General features: G+C 45.8%; 1 long non-coding RNA gene across 2 annotated transcripts; it reads left to right on the plus strand.

Annotated features, from left to right (window-relative positions):
* Positions 1-2,986: 2,986 nt before the first annotated feature.
* LOC102553894 (uncharacterized) lies at positions 2,987-8,646 on the plus strand. Of its 2 annotated transcripts, XR_015638304.1 has the most exons (5): positions 2,987-3,379; positions 5,038-5,235; positions 5,480-5,594; positions 7,175-7,353; positions 7,418-8,646. It is a non-coding gene; the product is annotated as an uncharacterized LOC102553894 (long non-coding RNA). The 2 variants fall into 2 exon arrangements; XR_015638303.1 differs by having other exon boundaries at positions 7,175-7,420.
* The last annotated feature ends 8,178 nt before the right edge of the window (positions 8,647-16,824 follow it).

Here is a 16,824-nt window from a genome sequence, read left to right on the forward strand (position 1 = left end):
AATGCCAGAGACTTGATAATTCATAAAGAATGGGGGCGCATCTGGTTCTGTGTCTGAAGGCTTGGAAGTTCAAGAGCTCAACAACCCTGTTCCTGGCATCAAATGAGAATCTGGTGCTACATCGTGACTCAATGAGCGAATCTTTCAGGGAAGACAATGTCTCACCAACCATCAATCACTGAGCACCTAGCCAGCCTACATCCTCTGCCCTAATATGACTGGCAAGCCTCCAGGCAGACATGTATTTGGAGACACATCCTTATCTACCTTTGGCCACAGCACCCTCACCGGCCCCTCCCCCTCTCCTCCTCCCCCATGCCGCTGCAGTGAGCACCACTGGAGAAGCCTCTCACTGGGAACTTCTTCACCACCCACCCAAGACTTCACTGGGGTCTCTCCACAGCCTCATGGCCTTCTGTGGAGCAGAACTCAAGATCCCAGCACCTGGTTAGACACTATTGGCCCAAATGCATCCCATTCAGCAGAAACAGCGGGTGTCTTGTCTCACTTCTCCAACTTCTTCCTTGCAGGTGTCTGGACCTCAGCTCTTGCTGGAGGGTCTCTTAACACCCTCATCTCATAAGTCAAGCCCAAGCCAGAACTCTGACTGCAGCTAGCTGCCTGGGAAGAAGGGGCAGCCTGGGCGAGTTAGTTCCCTGGAAATCAAGAGAGCAGGAGGTGGCTGGCAGCAGACTTTGCTTGAATGTTTGCACTCATGAGGCCAGCGAACAGAGCGTCTGTACTAACTGACATTTGTGTGCAGAGCTTAGATGACTCCTCTTTGGTCTGATCTCCCCTGTAACCAGGCAAGACCAGCATAGGGAAGAGTCTTTTGCCTTCTCAGGGCCCCATCCCCTGGGCACCCAGCCCTAAAGTAAAAACCCCATTGGAAAATGCAGGAATCAGCACAGTGGCCGTGAAGCGGGACCGTTTTGCACAGTCAGTTAACTGGACCTGGGAGACTGACAATATTCAGCCAGGAGCTACCAACATACCACCGCCACACAGACAATCCAATCTTTTTTTTCCAAACTTGAATCAAGGGTAGCAGGTGGGCATCAGACATGGGGCACCTCTTGGACGTACAGTCTGAGAGAGGCAGGCATGTCTATGGAGAGGCCATGTCCCCTCACAGGTGGAGCCGGTAATCCCATGCTGTACCCATCAGCGATCCAGGTTCCCAGCACGAATGTTCAGCCGGCAGGGAGGCCACGTTCTCTTTGCCGGAGTACGTGGTGCGTACTCGCCTCTCTGATGCACAGGACATTTTCAGTGCATGCGCATCCTGTCCAGAGTTCCCCAGCTGGTCAGGCACCGTGGGGACCGTCTTGGTCTACTCTATTTCTTGCTTGTTCCTCAGGACCTGCCTTGCTAATATTTTGCAGTGTTACAAGTCTCATAGCTGAGACTAGCTCTAAATTTAGAACCAAAACGACAAGAGTGGTTTCCAAAATTGGAAATGCGTTTTCCATCCAGGCTTCTAGTTAAAATTCTTGAATTGTCTTTCAAGTAGCTGGTCCTTCTGCTCCGAGGACGCCCTGAATTGACTTTCCATGACTCCAACTGGCTTGAAGGAAAGACCTTGGGATAAGCAATGACCTTGACATTCAGAATAAAATGGAGTTGTGGCAACAACAGGTCAAAGAAGGATTCGCCTCTAAGCACCGAGCACAGCCTGGCCAGCCATTGCAAGAATCTACAAGCAGAATCCAGCAGGTTCACACATGCAGGACAAGGATGTCAAACGATCTCATGCTATCCCCAAGAGGAGGAAAAGACACAGCTACAGGCTGAGCTGGGAGTTTTACAAACTTGAGATTACCTTTGAAAGTATTTTTACCACATTTCACCGCAAGAGAAATGCAGCTCAGTATAAAGTCAGTGGGCCTCAGGCGTAAAGGAGCGATGCTGGAGGCAGTCACACCGGCCTCAAATCCCCTACTCCCTTCATGCCGCATCAACTGACTTTCGGTGATCGATACCTCGCTAACATTTGAGAAGTATATTTTTCAGATCTGCTGTAATCATCTGTGATTTGAGCATAATGGTGGTTATTAATAACGAAGAAGCTGTGCGGCAAGGCACCCAAGAATGGGGGAGTTAAAACTGTGCAGCCGAAGGGGCCTCTCCTCCTCCTGGCTGCATTTTGGACTTGTTCCTTCACTTGTGTGCACTAACATTCTCACCACAAAATGGGGTTACACAAGGTATAATGTTGAATTCAGAGGAAAATGTTCTTAGGAAGTCTACTACTTTGTATGCTAATTAAAAGCATTAGTAAAACTAGCAGGAGGGGCCGCCAAGATGGTTCAGTGGGTAAAGGAGCTTGCCACTCAAGCCCGAGTTCAATCTCGAGGGAAAGTGGAAGGAGAGAACCGACTCCACAAAGTTGTTCTATGACCTCCACGAGTACACTGTGGCACAGTCCCACCCCCAACATATCATACATAGGCACATTAATAATAAAATAAAATTTAAAGGTAGCACGCAGAAGTGATGGTGCATTTTGTGACATTCGTTAACCTGGACTCATTTAACATCTGCTGCTCTCCTGTTCACAGGCAAAGTTCACTAAAACCAAAATCACCATTATAGAAAGGAAACCCCTTAGGTGAGTTTATAAACTTTCTGATGCTTTTCCTTTTAGATTATACTTTCCCCAAAGGTTATGAAACATAGGGAAATGTACAAATTGAGGAAAGACGATTCCACTAAACTCATTCCGTGATTTATGAGGTAAGCTCACGACTGTTGAATTAAACGGTTGTGATAATGTAAGTGATTTTTGCCTCGTGGGGTTGGAAGTGTCAAACGAGATGTCATAGCTACGACGCCTAGACACTGCAAGAAGGAAGATGCCCACAGAAGCTCCTATTACTAATATCTACTATGCTTAATGATCGGGCAGAAGGATGCTGACTCCATGCCAGCTGTCGCCTGTGGCACTGTATCTAAGCAACTACAGAATTCCGCCAAAGCCCCACCTACTCAACAGCTTAACAGGGACTCAAGTAGGTTCCATATTAATAGTTAATCTTCACCCACCCTCAGGGTGGGTCTTCCCTCCGCAACTACATGGTTTTGGAGACTCCCTCGGAAGTACGCCGAGTGATGTATTTCTGTGGTGATTGTAAAGTCTGTCAAGCTGACAATTAGGATAAAATAAGCAAGATGTAAATTCTAAAACTATGATTTCAGAACAATGAAACCAACAACTGCCTCAATATCGGTGCTGAAGAATAAATTTCGTGTTTGGTGTTTCAAGGTTGCAGTGGCGATGACTCGTCACAGACCCCAGTGTCAGTAGAGGCTCAAAGTCTCTCATACAAAATGGCTGAAGCCGCACAATTGTTCTCTTAGTGGGTCGGCCATTTTCCAGGTAGGTTTTCACCTGGTGCACACAGGTTCCTGGGCTGAGAAACTCCACACATTCGGATTAATTGCTCCCTGACCCCAGACACCAGGTTCAGCCCTGCAAGATGGCCTCCACCTCCCATGGAAAGGGATATCTGTGCCCATAGTCCTGGGCTTTTACTTGGCCCAGCCCCTTAATGAATTCCTTTGCTCACTCCGGGATAGCTGCAGTTACCAGTTGTTACACCACCCGTCTGAGCTTGTGCCTGATAATCTGATCAGTTAGAGAGCAGACCCTGTTCAGGCTGTTCAGAGAGGGAGGTGGAGACACCTCACACCGGGACTCCAGTGGCTTGTGTTTCCTGCTAGTTGGTTCAGGTGGGAGACGCTGGAGTCAACCGTACACCTCTTTTCTCAGTTCCATTGCCATGACAGAGCCACCCCAGCCTCTGACTTCCTGCCATATTGGACTATATTCTCTGAAATCACAAGCCAAGGCTAATCACTTCTCCCTTAAGTTGCCTCTGTCAGGTATTTTATCAGTCGTGAGAAAAGCCAATGCACTGTAAGTGGCTGTTACACTGTCTTGTTTGAGGAGTATGGGTAAGAGGAAAGGAACAGTGTGTGTGTTCTCTGCATAATGGTCCCTGTGGATACAATCATCGTGTCTGTGTTCACCATGTATCTGTCTGCGTCCGTCATGTTTATTATGGACATGTTCCCAATAGACTGACTCTTCCCCCCTGTATATATTTCTGGTCCACAGTTGATTGATTTCACAAATGTGGAACCCACAGATATGGAGGGTCCATGACAGTTACAATGTGTATAACATAAACAAATCAAAAAAACCTGGCAACACTCATATAAACCTCATGGTGCAGTTAAAAACATGGTACCCAGTACCATGCTTGTTCACACCAGCTTGTTCCAGTTTTACTCAAATGACACACAATTAAGATAATTTGTGACTTGTGTCATACGTTTATCTGATTCATAGGAGCCTTTCAGGTATACAGGGAGGTTTTCTTAAACTATTGCTTACGAGAATAGCTGCAATTTCACGTTTACGAGGCAGAACTCTCGTTTAGTTGTAAATGTTTTCTCAGTAGAGAGCTGAGACTCAGTAGAATCCTAGTATTCATTTCCTAAAATAATAAGATTTATAAATTGGATTATAAAGTAAAGGAAAAATTAGATTTTAAATCATGTAGCAAATGAAGTGAATGCTAATTTGGAAGATGAATAATATTAAAGAAATATTCTTGTCTGTGAAAACCACTCCCTCCTGGGGATATTTAATGGCGTTTCATTGTTGCCTGCCTTTCTACGCCTTGTCCCTAGCCCTTGGTACATAGGCACAGTTGTGTACAGGTCACAGCTACTGTGTAAGTGCATGAGATCCCCTTTCTCGAGAGCTGGTCTTCCTCGGAGCAGGAATCAGTCTTATTTCTCTTGCACTAAGCGGGCTCAGGACGGTTGCTCCAGGAGTCCATAGCAGAGGACTGAAGAGGGAAGGGCTGTCCTCTGACGGACTGGGGCAGGTGTGGAAGGGAGGCTGAGGCTGCTCTGACTGGCCTGGCTTCACAATGGCTTCGCTTTCGGGCTTCATGTGCCTCTGCAGCTGCTGTGTCCTAGCTTTGGGTCTGTGTAATCCTAAGTGTGGCCTTCTCCACATTCCAGACGATCACTCACCAGGAGGTTATTCCAGCACTAGCCCGGACACCATTCGTCGAGAGATTCACTAAAGCCTGACACTCCATGGCCTGATGCAGCTGTCCTGGCCCACCAGAAGCTACCGTCTCAGAGAAACAACATCTGCCCCCTTCACGGTTCCAGAGGGAGTGCCCTGTACACCCCCTGCCCTGATAACTTATTACTGTAGGTGGAATAATTTGTAAAGAACAGATTGATTTGGATCATGGGTCTAAATGTGGAGGTACTTGGGAGAAGGCTGCAGTGTCTGCTTGTAGGGCTGTCTGCAGGGTTCCATAGTGACACAAGATATCACACGGTGACACTGAGCATCCAAGTTCAGCCCTTTCTCCCTCTTGTCAGAAAGACATGGTCCCACTGGGTTAGAGCTCCAGATTTTGGACCTACCTAACCTTATTCTCTGCTACAGGCACCAAACAGAACAGTTGGAGTAATCTCCTACCTTCTTAACACTCTCCGCAGACATGAACTTTCCAATAACGTTCTGATGAAGACATTTAAACTACAGTGGGAAGTAAAAGCAGGTGTGTGAATATTTGGGTATAAATAACATTTCTTATTCAGCATGTTTATGTTTTAATTTTTAGAATACTTTATTAGTTTCTGTAATCAAACTCTGGATAGAAAACACTACATTCATATGTAGTACTATGTGTTACTCTTATACAAATGGGGAAAATAAGTTTAAAGTTTCAAAACCAATATAAGTTTCTATGAAATGCTAACCCAACATGATAAATTGTAACATGTTTTGCCAAGTTAGCATATATATGTATGTGTGTATATATATATTATTTGAAAAATGTAATTGAAATACATATAATTTAAAATATATATAACTTAAATATATATAATTTGAAATATATGTACATAATAGTAGTATGTTATGTATATATTATATGTATCAAATATGTATATATTAATATTATATATATATATATATATATAAAATCAGTATTACGTTATACTCCGAGAGCAGTAACAACTTTTTCAGGCTCTGCAAAAATTTGAACAATTTGAACAAAATTGTAGAAACATCCAGTGTACTCCATTTTAACAGAAAAAGGAAAAACCAAATCCCAGAAAACAGCACAGTTGTTACTGTGATCTGACACCATTTTTTTTATTAGCTTCTCAGTCATCATCTGCAAAGACCATAGTCTAATAACGTCATTTTTCAGGCCACTCATGCGCTGCAGGTGCAGGTGTAGTCTAATTTACATTCGTGGGGTGGGGATGGGGGTACAGAGCCATCTTCCATCTGCAACACTGTAAGACACACCAGAGAGTAAGGCTTGGTTCTACTTTTCCAGCAGAGGGCGGGGAGGCCAGGGCTCTGTAAAGAAGTGTGCCCTCATAGCAGCGACTTCCTTTCTCTGGTGGTGCAGCTCTGAGGCTCCACTCTCTTCCAGATGTTAAATCCATATTTGTTTTTGTAGAACAGCTGGCTATGAAAATGAGACAAACTTCAGGGTGTCGAGTGGGTGTGGTTTTCACCTCGTGATTATGCCTGGGGTGGAGCCATAGAGATGGCCCCCTGCTGAGGTCGCATAATAACGCAATTGTCCGAAGAAGTGAGGGATGAGTAGGTAAGGTCCGGAGGTGGCTGTGAAGGTGGCGCTCACCCCACTGTGCACAGTCCCCCTTCCTTGCTTCCAGACTGAGGGCTACCTGCCTTGTTCCTCAACTCTGGGTGTGGGTCTGGAACCTGAGCCAATCTGAGTCAATTCAAGGGTTCCATAGGCTTCCTCCTCCATGGGCCTCAACGGAGGGGACCAAACAGAAAAGAGAGAAAGAGGGGGAAGAAGGGGAGAAGAGGGGGAAGAGAGCGCGCAGAGGGACACAGAGAGGGAAACAGCCTTTCAAGCCCCGATTTACTAATCTCTGAGGCTGTTTGTCTTCTCCTTTATACTAGCTTGAGGTAGCCATTTTTAAGGACAGAGCCCTTGCAAATAGACGTAGCTGGTGCTGGTGTTGACAGCTTACGTCCTGGGTGCGTCTATGTAATAGCTGCTTTTCTAAATGCTCAACAGTTGTTAGCCAACTTAAATGCTTGTGAAAATTGTAGGAAGTTAAATGTTTTGTATTGATATTTTTTTTTAAGATGAAGAATCAGGACCTATTGAGTGAAAGTCATCTGTCAAGTTCACCCAGGCGTTAAGAGAAGCACTCAAACCCAGACAGCTGGAAAGCCAGGCAGCTGACGCTAGCTAGCACAAGTGCCTAACCGAAGCCATACGACCTGCGTCCTGTGCTCCAGCCTTTGTAATAATGATAAGCTTGGTGAGCTCTTCCCTCCAGAGGGACATTAGGCGGGAGGGAACCTAATTATAAAGGCCATCTGCAGTTATCTGTTTCTGTTTCAAGCATTTTGGATACTCGATTGTCACAGCGGCATGGCCAGCGATATCCTTGGCAAATGACATCGTCAATCACCAGTGTTTCTCTTTACAAATGGTACATTCAGTGGCCAGGAACATCTTCTACAAATTTAGGTGTGCTGTGCCTCCATGTCAGACAAGACTGGAGAACTGTTTTGAAGTAAAATGAATGTTATGACCAGACACCTCTGAGGTGGGTGAGTTAAGGGAAGAGACGTTTATTTTGGCTCTCAGTTGGAGGCGATACAGTCCGTGATGTTGAGGAAGGCATAGCCAGGGAAATGGATCTTAGGTGTCAAAGCAGGATGTGTGGTTGCTTGCCTCACATCCAGACAGATGAGTGAGCAGATAGACAGACAGACAGACACAAGTGGATGTCCACCTCACTTTCTCCTGTTGTTTTTATTAGTCAAAGACCCAGGCAATGAGATGCTGCAGTCCATGTCTGGGGTAATCCTTCTCCTAACTTAATACACTCTTTAAAAGAAGCACCAAAGGTTTACTTCACTCAATCTAATCCAGTTGACAATCAAAATTAACTCTCCCAGTCCCTCTCACAAGTCCTTCCTACACAGCTGATCACAGGCGTTCACTGCAGAGCCCTTACTGACTTCCGAATTGGAAAGCTTCTGTAACTTTCTCCCCCTCCCTCTTCTTCTGATCTCCCTTCTCCAGTGTCAAATTCCAAACTCGATCATTTTATTATTTCTCTTCCAAATTTCAGACACTCTTAAATTGCTTTTTAATCTGTAGGACCAAGAGCCTGTGGAAAGGGACATTGTATCCTATGGTGACACTTCCACCATATCAGGAGCAGGGACAACCTTGCAGTCCTTTATGCAGTGCAGGGGACACCTTGGCTGTAACCCATCACTGGGACTGAAAGGTGGTATATCATGGCCAGGGTAGTTGCATGAAGTGCTGTTGAGTTCGGAGGCCTTCTTGAGTTGGGATGATGACTTTTGGTTAGTGCAGCGTGTGATACATTATGACAGACCTGGGGAGAAGAGAAGAGGCACAGATGGGGACAGGTAAAGGGCCTTGGGCCTGACTGAGTCCAGGGTGGGTCCTGGTTTCTGAAGCTTTATGCGGATTTACAGCTGACCAATGCCTTCTATTTCGCCTCATAATCATCACTGCTATTGTCATAGTTAATTTTAATATGCATATTAAATATTCAATATTCATATACAAATTGTCTTATTCTATTTGGGCATTCAATTTCTCTCTGATGCCTCAGAACAAAGACAAAAGGTAAATATATAACCATATAGTTAGTTAAAAACATTTGAGGAACTCCATCTGTACTGAACGTGTGTCAACTTTTCTCCTTAAGAACGTCTCCCAAATGGAGGCTCCTGCAGTGATTGGATGTGCCAGAGTGGGCTGATAACCAATGAGGGAGGCCTTCCCCTTCTTAGAAGAGAAGGGAGGATGAAAAAATGGACTGTGTGAGGGGAAACTTGGAGGAGAGGAGGCTGCAATGGAATGTAAAGTCAATAAATAAATTAATGGATAAAAAGGAAAGTCCCCCGAAGAACACAATAGAACGACTCTGTGTTGCCTTGCACATAACTGTATTTGGTATTATGACCATATGGAGATGAATTACAGTTAATAGAAAGATGAAATGAGGTTATATATAAATACAAACACATGTTACATAAGGTATTCAAGCGACAGTCCCCTAGGGTGCCTCAGTGAATGTGGGTATGGGGGTTGGGACTCTGAAGTCAGTCCCTTGCAGACATTGAGGGATGGACCTGATAATTGAGCACTTCTTACAAGTGCCTCTCGTAAGAAATTCTCGAACTTTTCACCTGAGTGAAAGCATTGTTTTAACCAGGAGTCTGCCTCACAGGGAATATTGGATTAAAATGTTGAACAAATGTCTTGGGCTGCTGCTGGTAGACATAGAAACAGCAAAGAAGCGGTCACTCCTTGCTAGTGTTTACAGAACTGTACAGAAAGCCTTCTGCATGTACATCATCCTCACTGCATACGTGAGAAACTGAGGCAGGCAGGTGACGTTGCCAGGTCCCCAGCTATAAGTTGAGAACTAGGGCTTGAGCACAGTGGGCATGCTTTCACTTCCACCTGCCATGTTGAGTGTATGCCAGTGTCTTAGTCAGGGTTTCTATTCCTGCGCAAACATCATGACCAAGAAGCAAGTTGGGGAGGAAAGGGTTTATTCAGCTTACACTTTCCACACTGCTGTTCATCACCAAAGAAGTCGGGACTGGAACTCAAGCAGGCCAGGAAGCAGGAGCTGATGCAGAGGCCATGGAGGGATGCTACTTACTGACTTGCTTTTTTATAGAACCCAAGACTACAGCCCAGGGACCCACAATGGGCTGGGTCCTCCCCTCTTGATCACTAATTGAAAAAATGCCTTACAGCTGGATCTCATGGAGGCATTTCCTCAAGGGAGCCTCCTTTCTCTGTGATAACTCCAGCTTGTGTCAAGTTGACACACAGAACCGGCCAGTGCAGCCAGTGCAGAGCCCTTCCCCTAAGCAGAGGATTCAGTCCCTTCAACAAAGTACTCACAATTCTGCCTCCGTGAGCAAAACCCAGGGAACGCTCTGGAATGCTTCTCTAAAAGTGGATATAGTCATTCTACTCTGCTAATAGGATGGCCTACCTGCAGTCCTGTATAAAACTTTGGAGAGTCTCACATAGGGCATATTAAACTTGTTTGTTTCCTTGGAATCAGCATTAACTTCAAGGAATATACAATCAGGAATCCAGCCCCAAGAAGTGTGATCCATCTGAAATCTAGGACAGTAGAGAAGCAGTTAATAACATTATAATGTGGCTACCGAGATGGGATACTTTGCTCCATGAGTCTTTTAAACGAATACTTCAAACAGAAAGGCACATCCATGTTGTCTTTGTAAGCAGCATAAAATAGTAGCCATCATGTAAGGAGAAAAACCCTAATGTTGCTTAATTGCCAACAGCACACCCAGATGAAGGCTGGCACAAGTGCCAAGGGTGAATAAGTGGCAGTTCCTGTGAGGGTAGATGTTGTGAGCCAAACCTATCTGTTCTTCCTGTCTGTCCAGAGTTCTTGGGAAACTGAACCCTGATGGTTACAGTGTATATTAAAGGCAGTGAGGAAGCATTTAGAGTCTCCCATGCTTGTGAGGCTAATCCACCTGTCCCTGGACTATGACAAGGCAGATGGTGTGCAGGGTTGCCCATTAGGGGAGGGGTCATGAGGGCATGCTGTACAAAGTCCTATCCAAATCACCCAGGCGTGTTTACTCTCACTTGACCGGACGGAGAATCACCTAGGAGACAGGCCTTTGGTCCCACCTGTGCAGGAGGTGGGACAGGTGGGTTGGGTTAATTAAGGGGGAGGTACTATTCCCTGGGCTTGAGTCCTAGACTGCATAAAGAGAAAAAAGCGATCACTATTCATTCATCACTTTCAGTTTCCTGACAGTAGATTCCACGTAGGCAACTGCCTTAATTCCCCACCACCAGAGCTTCCCCTCCATGATGGACTGGGATGAAAAGGAGGACATCACTGCTCCTAGGCAGGATTGAAGAGGAGGTCTGTTATGAGGCAAGAACAGCCAGAGGCATCTGGAATGGTCCAGGCTGAACTGGGCCATGAGAAGGGGAAAGGAGGAGTGGAAGAGGAAGAGAAAGTCCAGAGGACACATGGACCAAGAGAGATTTAGGAGTGCAGCCAGCCAAGATCCAAGAGAGCACATAGCCAAAATGGCTGAAGTATACGGGCAGGAGAAGCTGTGAGGAGGGAAGCAGAAGCCCAGCTCTCGGGCTGGAGAGATTTAGAGTATGGGGAGGGTGAGAAGTGCTGGGAGGAGCCACAGTATTGAGCCTTGCCCAGGCTTCTTTGAGACCCAGTAGACTGCAGCCTCAAACTGTGACCCAGAATGCGCCCTTTCTCCCTTGAGCTACTCTTGGGAGGGTGGGAAGGAACTGAAGCTCTTTGTAAGCTGCTATGATTTCAATACGCTCTCTCCCCACGGAAACCAAGCCTTCTGTACTCAGTGAAGAAGGTTGGGAGTGGCACCTAGTGGAGGCCTGAGGTCATGGAGGCAGAATCTTATGGGTCAGTTAAGCATCCCTCTTGGCCAAGAGCTCTGCTCCACTGCACTTCAGCTACCTGGGGTTCGTGCACCCCACCCCCAGCCAGAACAGCAAAGAGCCTTCCCAGGTGGACCCCTGAGTGTCGTTCTTTACAGCCTCAGAAACCAGCCAAGTAAACTCTTCTTTTTATAGATTACTCACTCTTGGATATTCTGTTACAGCAAAAGAAAAACATCTGAATATAATCTAAATATAGCCAGTATCGTGTCACATTCCGATGGTCCTGAGCCCCAACTGCAAATGTATGGAGGAGAAATGAGAGTTTTTAAAAATTAAATTAAATTAGATTTTCTTTTACATCTATGTACTAATTGGTTAATTGATTGTGTGTGTGTGTGTGTGTGTGTGTGTGTGTGTGTGCACGTGCTCGCATGTGTTTACTGCACTCACAGTACATACAGTGCATATGCGAAGATCAGAGGACACTTTCAGGAATTAGTTTTTGGGTTTTCTATTCTGTGCATCCTGGGACTCGAACTCAGATGGTCCGGCTTGGCAGCAAGCACCTTACTTGCTGAGCCATCTCACCCATGCTTTTTTTTAAAGAATATTTTCTGTGTTTCTTTCTTACAAATCACCTGTCAAAGCAACACTTTGGCTCTTGTCTCACTTTCGTTTTTCCAGCCTTCGCTCCCCCTCCCAGCTGCCTGGATTTTGCTGTTCCCAGGATGGAGATCTTGGAGTTGCCTCTAAGCCGGGCGGCACTCTTGTACAAAGGATCCAGTTCTCTTCCTGGCTGCAGTTTAGCCATCAGTATTCCTATGTGGAATGAAACAGAGGATCTTCCTCAGGACCTCCTTGCTGGGGAAGCCATGATGTAAAGTGTATGCGTGTGTGTGTGTGTGTGTGTGTGTGTGTGTGTGTGTGTGTGTGTGTGTGTCTCACTGATCTGGAAGAGTTCAGGAGACAGGAAGCTCTACCTGTCTTAACATTCTTGAGCTAAGAGCTGACAGGCACACAGCCCCACCGCACGTTTTGTCGGTACTAGGCATTTGAACTTGGGTACTCACATTTGTGCAGAGTGGCCTTACCCACTGTGCCATTCCAAGCACATCCCTCTACTGTCCCCTTTAAGATAAGGACCTTGGGCATCTTTGGATTTTGGCAGCTTCAAAAAAAAATTTCCATGGACGCCGAGGGATGACTAATAGGAGTCTGTGGTGTGGAAGAAATGCCATTAGATTTGGTATCGTCAGTGTCCCCTGGGAAGGGCTAGACTACAGCAGAGGAGGCTGGCCTTTCTGAAGTCAGTGCCTTTCCCCAGAGATGTCATTTGAGCCTGCACAGAGCTGGCTGAGCTGAATTGGGTAATTTCCCCAAGGGCACAGCAAACAGAAGCCTCCAATCTTCTGAAGCTCTCACCGGTGTACACTCCCCATTCACAGGGTGCCGAGGCTGTTCTGCCCGAAACTATAACTAGAGCACAGTGCACCCAAGGGCAGCCGAGGAACGGGGCTGCACACAAAGCCTGGAGCTGTAGGGATTCCATGTCTCCGTTTGCGGGAAGCAGGTGTCTATTGCCTCAGTGTCCTCATTACTCAACCAACAAGAACCAGTTTGCAACTGTAGAACATTTTACAAGACGCAGCACATTTTGAGTGAATTCTTTTTTTTTTTTTTAATTTATTTGGAACCTTGGGTCCACATCCAACAATGAACAAAGGCACCGTGTAACATAGAATGTGCTGTTTTTTTCTAGGCATGTGCTTCTGGTACTATCATATAGCTATCATTTGTCACCTATCCATCCATCCATCTATCCATCCATCCATCTATCCATCCATCCATCTATTTTGGGACCAGCTGTCCTTGAACTCACTATGTACAGGAGGCTGATCTTGAGCTCTTGATCCTCCTGTCTTCAGACTGGGCAGTGTCTATTCAGAACTCTTTATGGGGCTGAGGAGGCCCACACCAAGCCCCTAGCACCAACCTTCTATGGGGAATGACTTTGTTTTAAGCTTTATGCCTTCTACAAAGTTAATCTTTGCAAAACCAAAAAAAAAAAAAAAACTAAAAATAAAAACTAAAAATACAACTTCCATCATGACTTTTTACCTCAGTGACCCACAGCACTGGGTCTGTGGCATCATGGCATTCTCTGAAGCTGCTATCTCTTTAACTTAAAAAAAAAAAAAAAAAAAGCAAGGTAGGGGGAGCTGTGACTGCCGCACTCTGCCGGTCCTGCGCTGAATGCAGTGGCGGTCACGCTGGGACTCGTTGTTGGTACAAAAGGCACACAAAGGGCAGGCGACCAGGTTGACGATGGCCACAGTGAGACTCTGAGGGTCCTTCGGACTGCGTCTGGTCTAGGAACAGCTGTATCGGGTGTTGCGCCCCGCCAGAGCCGGGCGGCCCAGTCGCCCCCGCAGCCGCTGCCGGTCCAGGCCGGTCTCTGGACAAGTGGACCACGGTCCTCAGCATCCACACCCCCAGGGAAGACAGAACAGCTCTGGCATGTAGTGCCGCAGCGCACCGGTGAGGAGTTGCTACATGGCATCCTTGGGTGGGGTGGGTCCCGCGCTACCTCCTCCTCTTAGTTCCAGAGGGGCTCGGACTGCAGGCTTTGTCTTTTTAATTTCCACTCCAAGTTGCCAAGAGTGGTCACAATGGGCCCCGCTGTAATGCAGAGCGGGGGTCCGGACTATTGGTGGCATTCTCAGAATAGTTTTTTACTTAGTCTGTAATTGCCCTAATTTTAGTCTCATGTTCTTAAAGGCCAGTTTTCATTGCCTTATATAATGATACTCGAAAACCTTGTGGCGAAAACATTCTCCTTATTTCATTTCATTCTAGGGGATAATTAAATTCTTAGAAAGAGTTCTGTAATTTTAGCAAAGTTCTCTCCCACTCTCCTGCTGTCCTTTTTGCTTGTCTGCGTGTTTTCTTAAAACAAGGTCAGTGAGGAGCGTTGCCTTCAAGCCTGATATGGTGATGATTTTAGTTTTACTCTTACTTTGTGTGTCTCTGAAAATGGGAAAAAGGTCTTCCATTTCTGCCAAAGACAGGCTGGGGGTTGGTTCCAGGTGTTTTCCAAGCATAAGCTGACACAAACCCATATTGATCTCTTTATTTCTGCGCCAATCAGTATAGAAATAACTCAGGCTCAGCTCCATTTGTCTTAGGAGTTTTAAAAGCACCCCCTGGCAGCAGATAAGAATGAGGACAGTGTGAGGTTCTCATGTCTCCTGGGTGTTGCCGTTGACTAAGCAGCCCTCTTTCCTTTGCCTTGACCGTTAGCTCCATTCTGCGTGGTTCCTTGTCTTCTTTTTTTTTTTTTTTTTTTTTGGTTCTTTTTTTTGGAGCTGGGGACCGAACCCAGGGCCTTGAGCTTCCTAGGTAAGCGCTCTATCACTGAGCTAAATCCCCAGTCCCGTTCCTTGTCTTCTTTATCCTTTCTTTACTTCTCTTGGCTCTTGGTTTTTGGCTGCCCAAGTCGCCCCACCCCCATGATCCTCAAAGGCTCTATGTCCCTTTCAAAGGAACCAAGTTAGCTTATGCCACATTCCTGCTTCTCTCCTGTTGTGCTCATCTTTTGAGAACAGCTGTAATAACTGTTGAACGGTTGTTTCCCATTTTTCCCATTAGAAGAAAAGCACAGTTAAAGCTTTCGAAGAACACAGACAGCTTACAGGAGTCCTTTGCTTTCTGCTGGACTGACCCTCAGCAGCCCTGTGCTCAAATGTTAGCTCGACTGGACCTTCATGCACCCTAGAAGTCGCTAACAATCTGTACCTCAGTTTCTATTCTATCCAAGACACTGATAGGCATTGCTCACATGATGGTGGTATCACTGAGACACCAAAAGTTTGTGAGGATATCTAGCTTGGAGTAGGCAGTGTGTTGCTAGTATTTGATTCATTCCATCCTGTCCGTCCGTCCATCCATCCATCCATCCATCCATCCATCCACACATCCATCATCCATCCATCCATCCACACATCCATTCACTCATCTTTCCACTCATCCATCCACACATCCATCCATCTATCCATCTATCCATCTATCCATCCATCCACACATCCATTTACTTGTCCTTCCACACATCCATACATACATATGTCCAGCAACTTATCCATCCACACATCCATCCATCCATCCACACATCCATCCATCCACTCATCCATCCGCACATCCATCTATTCATTCAATCTATGAAACACACCAAATAGCTCCATTTATTAGTTCTCCCTCAAAAACTGAATTTACAAATGGGCTTTGGCTGAGTGCATCCTAAACAGCCCTTGCTTTGGGCTCTTCACTGTCCTATCAAGCTGTTTTTATACCTTTGACCTATGAAGGCAGGGTTAAAAGTGCTAAAACTTCCTCATTGACATGGGACTGTTCTCTGAGGGGAAGGAAGGCCGATTCCTCTTGCATACCATTCCCTAAACACATCATGGTGGCAGTGACAAAGGCTATCCTGGCCATGTCCAACACGAGTCCAAGTCAGGACAGTTAAATGTGCTCAAATGTGCCAAATTGGAAGTCAGAACAAGTCCCATTACTGTTCTGATCTTGGCCACTCACTCTTTATAGGCATTGCCAATCCTGTGACTATTTTTCATCTCTACTCTGTCTTTCTCCTTTCTCTTTGCTGTTTTTCCTTAAACTCTACATTTAACATGTGCTGGGTTTTAGTGTCTAGGAGGGAGGCATTGTACCCTTCCCCGAGTGAGAAGGAAAACAGAGAAACTGGAAAAGGCACTGGATTGGGAACCAGAAAGTGACTTTAGCTCTGCTGGCTTTTCTTTGCCCATAACAGAAAACCATTTTTCCTCTTAGCTAAGATAAGAGGTTTGGAGAGAGACTCTAACTTTCCTTAGAGTCCTAAGTATATGATCTTAACAGCTCTCTGGACTCTGCATACTGCCTCAGAAGTATTCAATCAAAAAATCCTCTTCCCTTGTGTGGTCAAAATTAGAAATGATTCAATAGCCCCATTTTGTTGGTTACAAAATGCAAAATTGAAAGAGTAGAAACTCAGTGTATTCTTATTTGAAAAAGAAGAGGTCTACTCAATGTAGCTTTCCTTGCTGAAGATCACTGGGCTCTCAGACCCCAAACCCCAAGTTCTGGCATTGTGTTCTTCCCACTGCACTTAGGATTTAGGGTGACAGGAGATCTGAGGGCTCACACTGTCTGCCAGTTTTGTACAGAGCCATCTTTAGTCCCCTTATAGCATGCAGACAGACATTTGCTTTTAAAATCCTGCTTCTGATTGTGTTGTGTCTCTCTCTCACCTTGG

Source organism: Rattus norvegicus, chromosome 15 (assembly GCF_021556685.1).
Source record: "Rattus norvegicus strain SHRSP/BbbUtx chromosome 15, alternate assembly SHRSP_T2T, whole genome shotgun sequence".
Classification (NCBI taxonomy): Eukaryota; Metazoa; Chordata; class Mammalia; order Rodentia; family Muridae; genus Rattus; species Rattus norvegicus.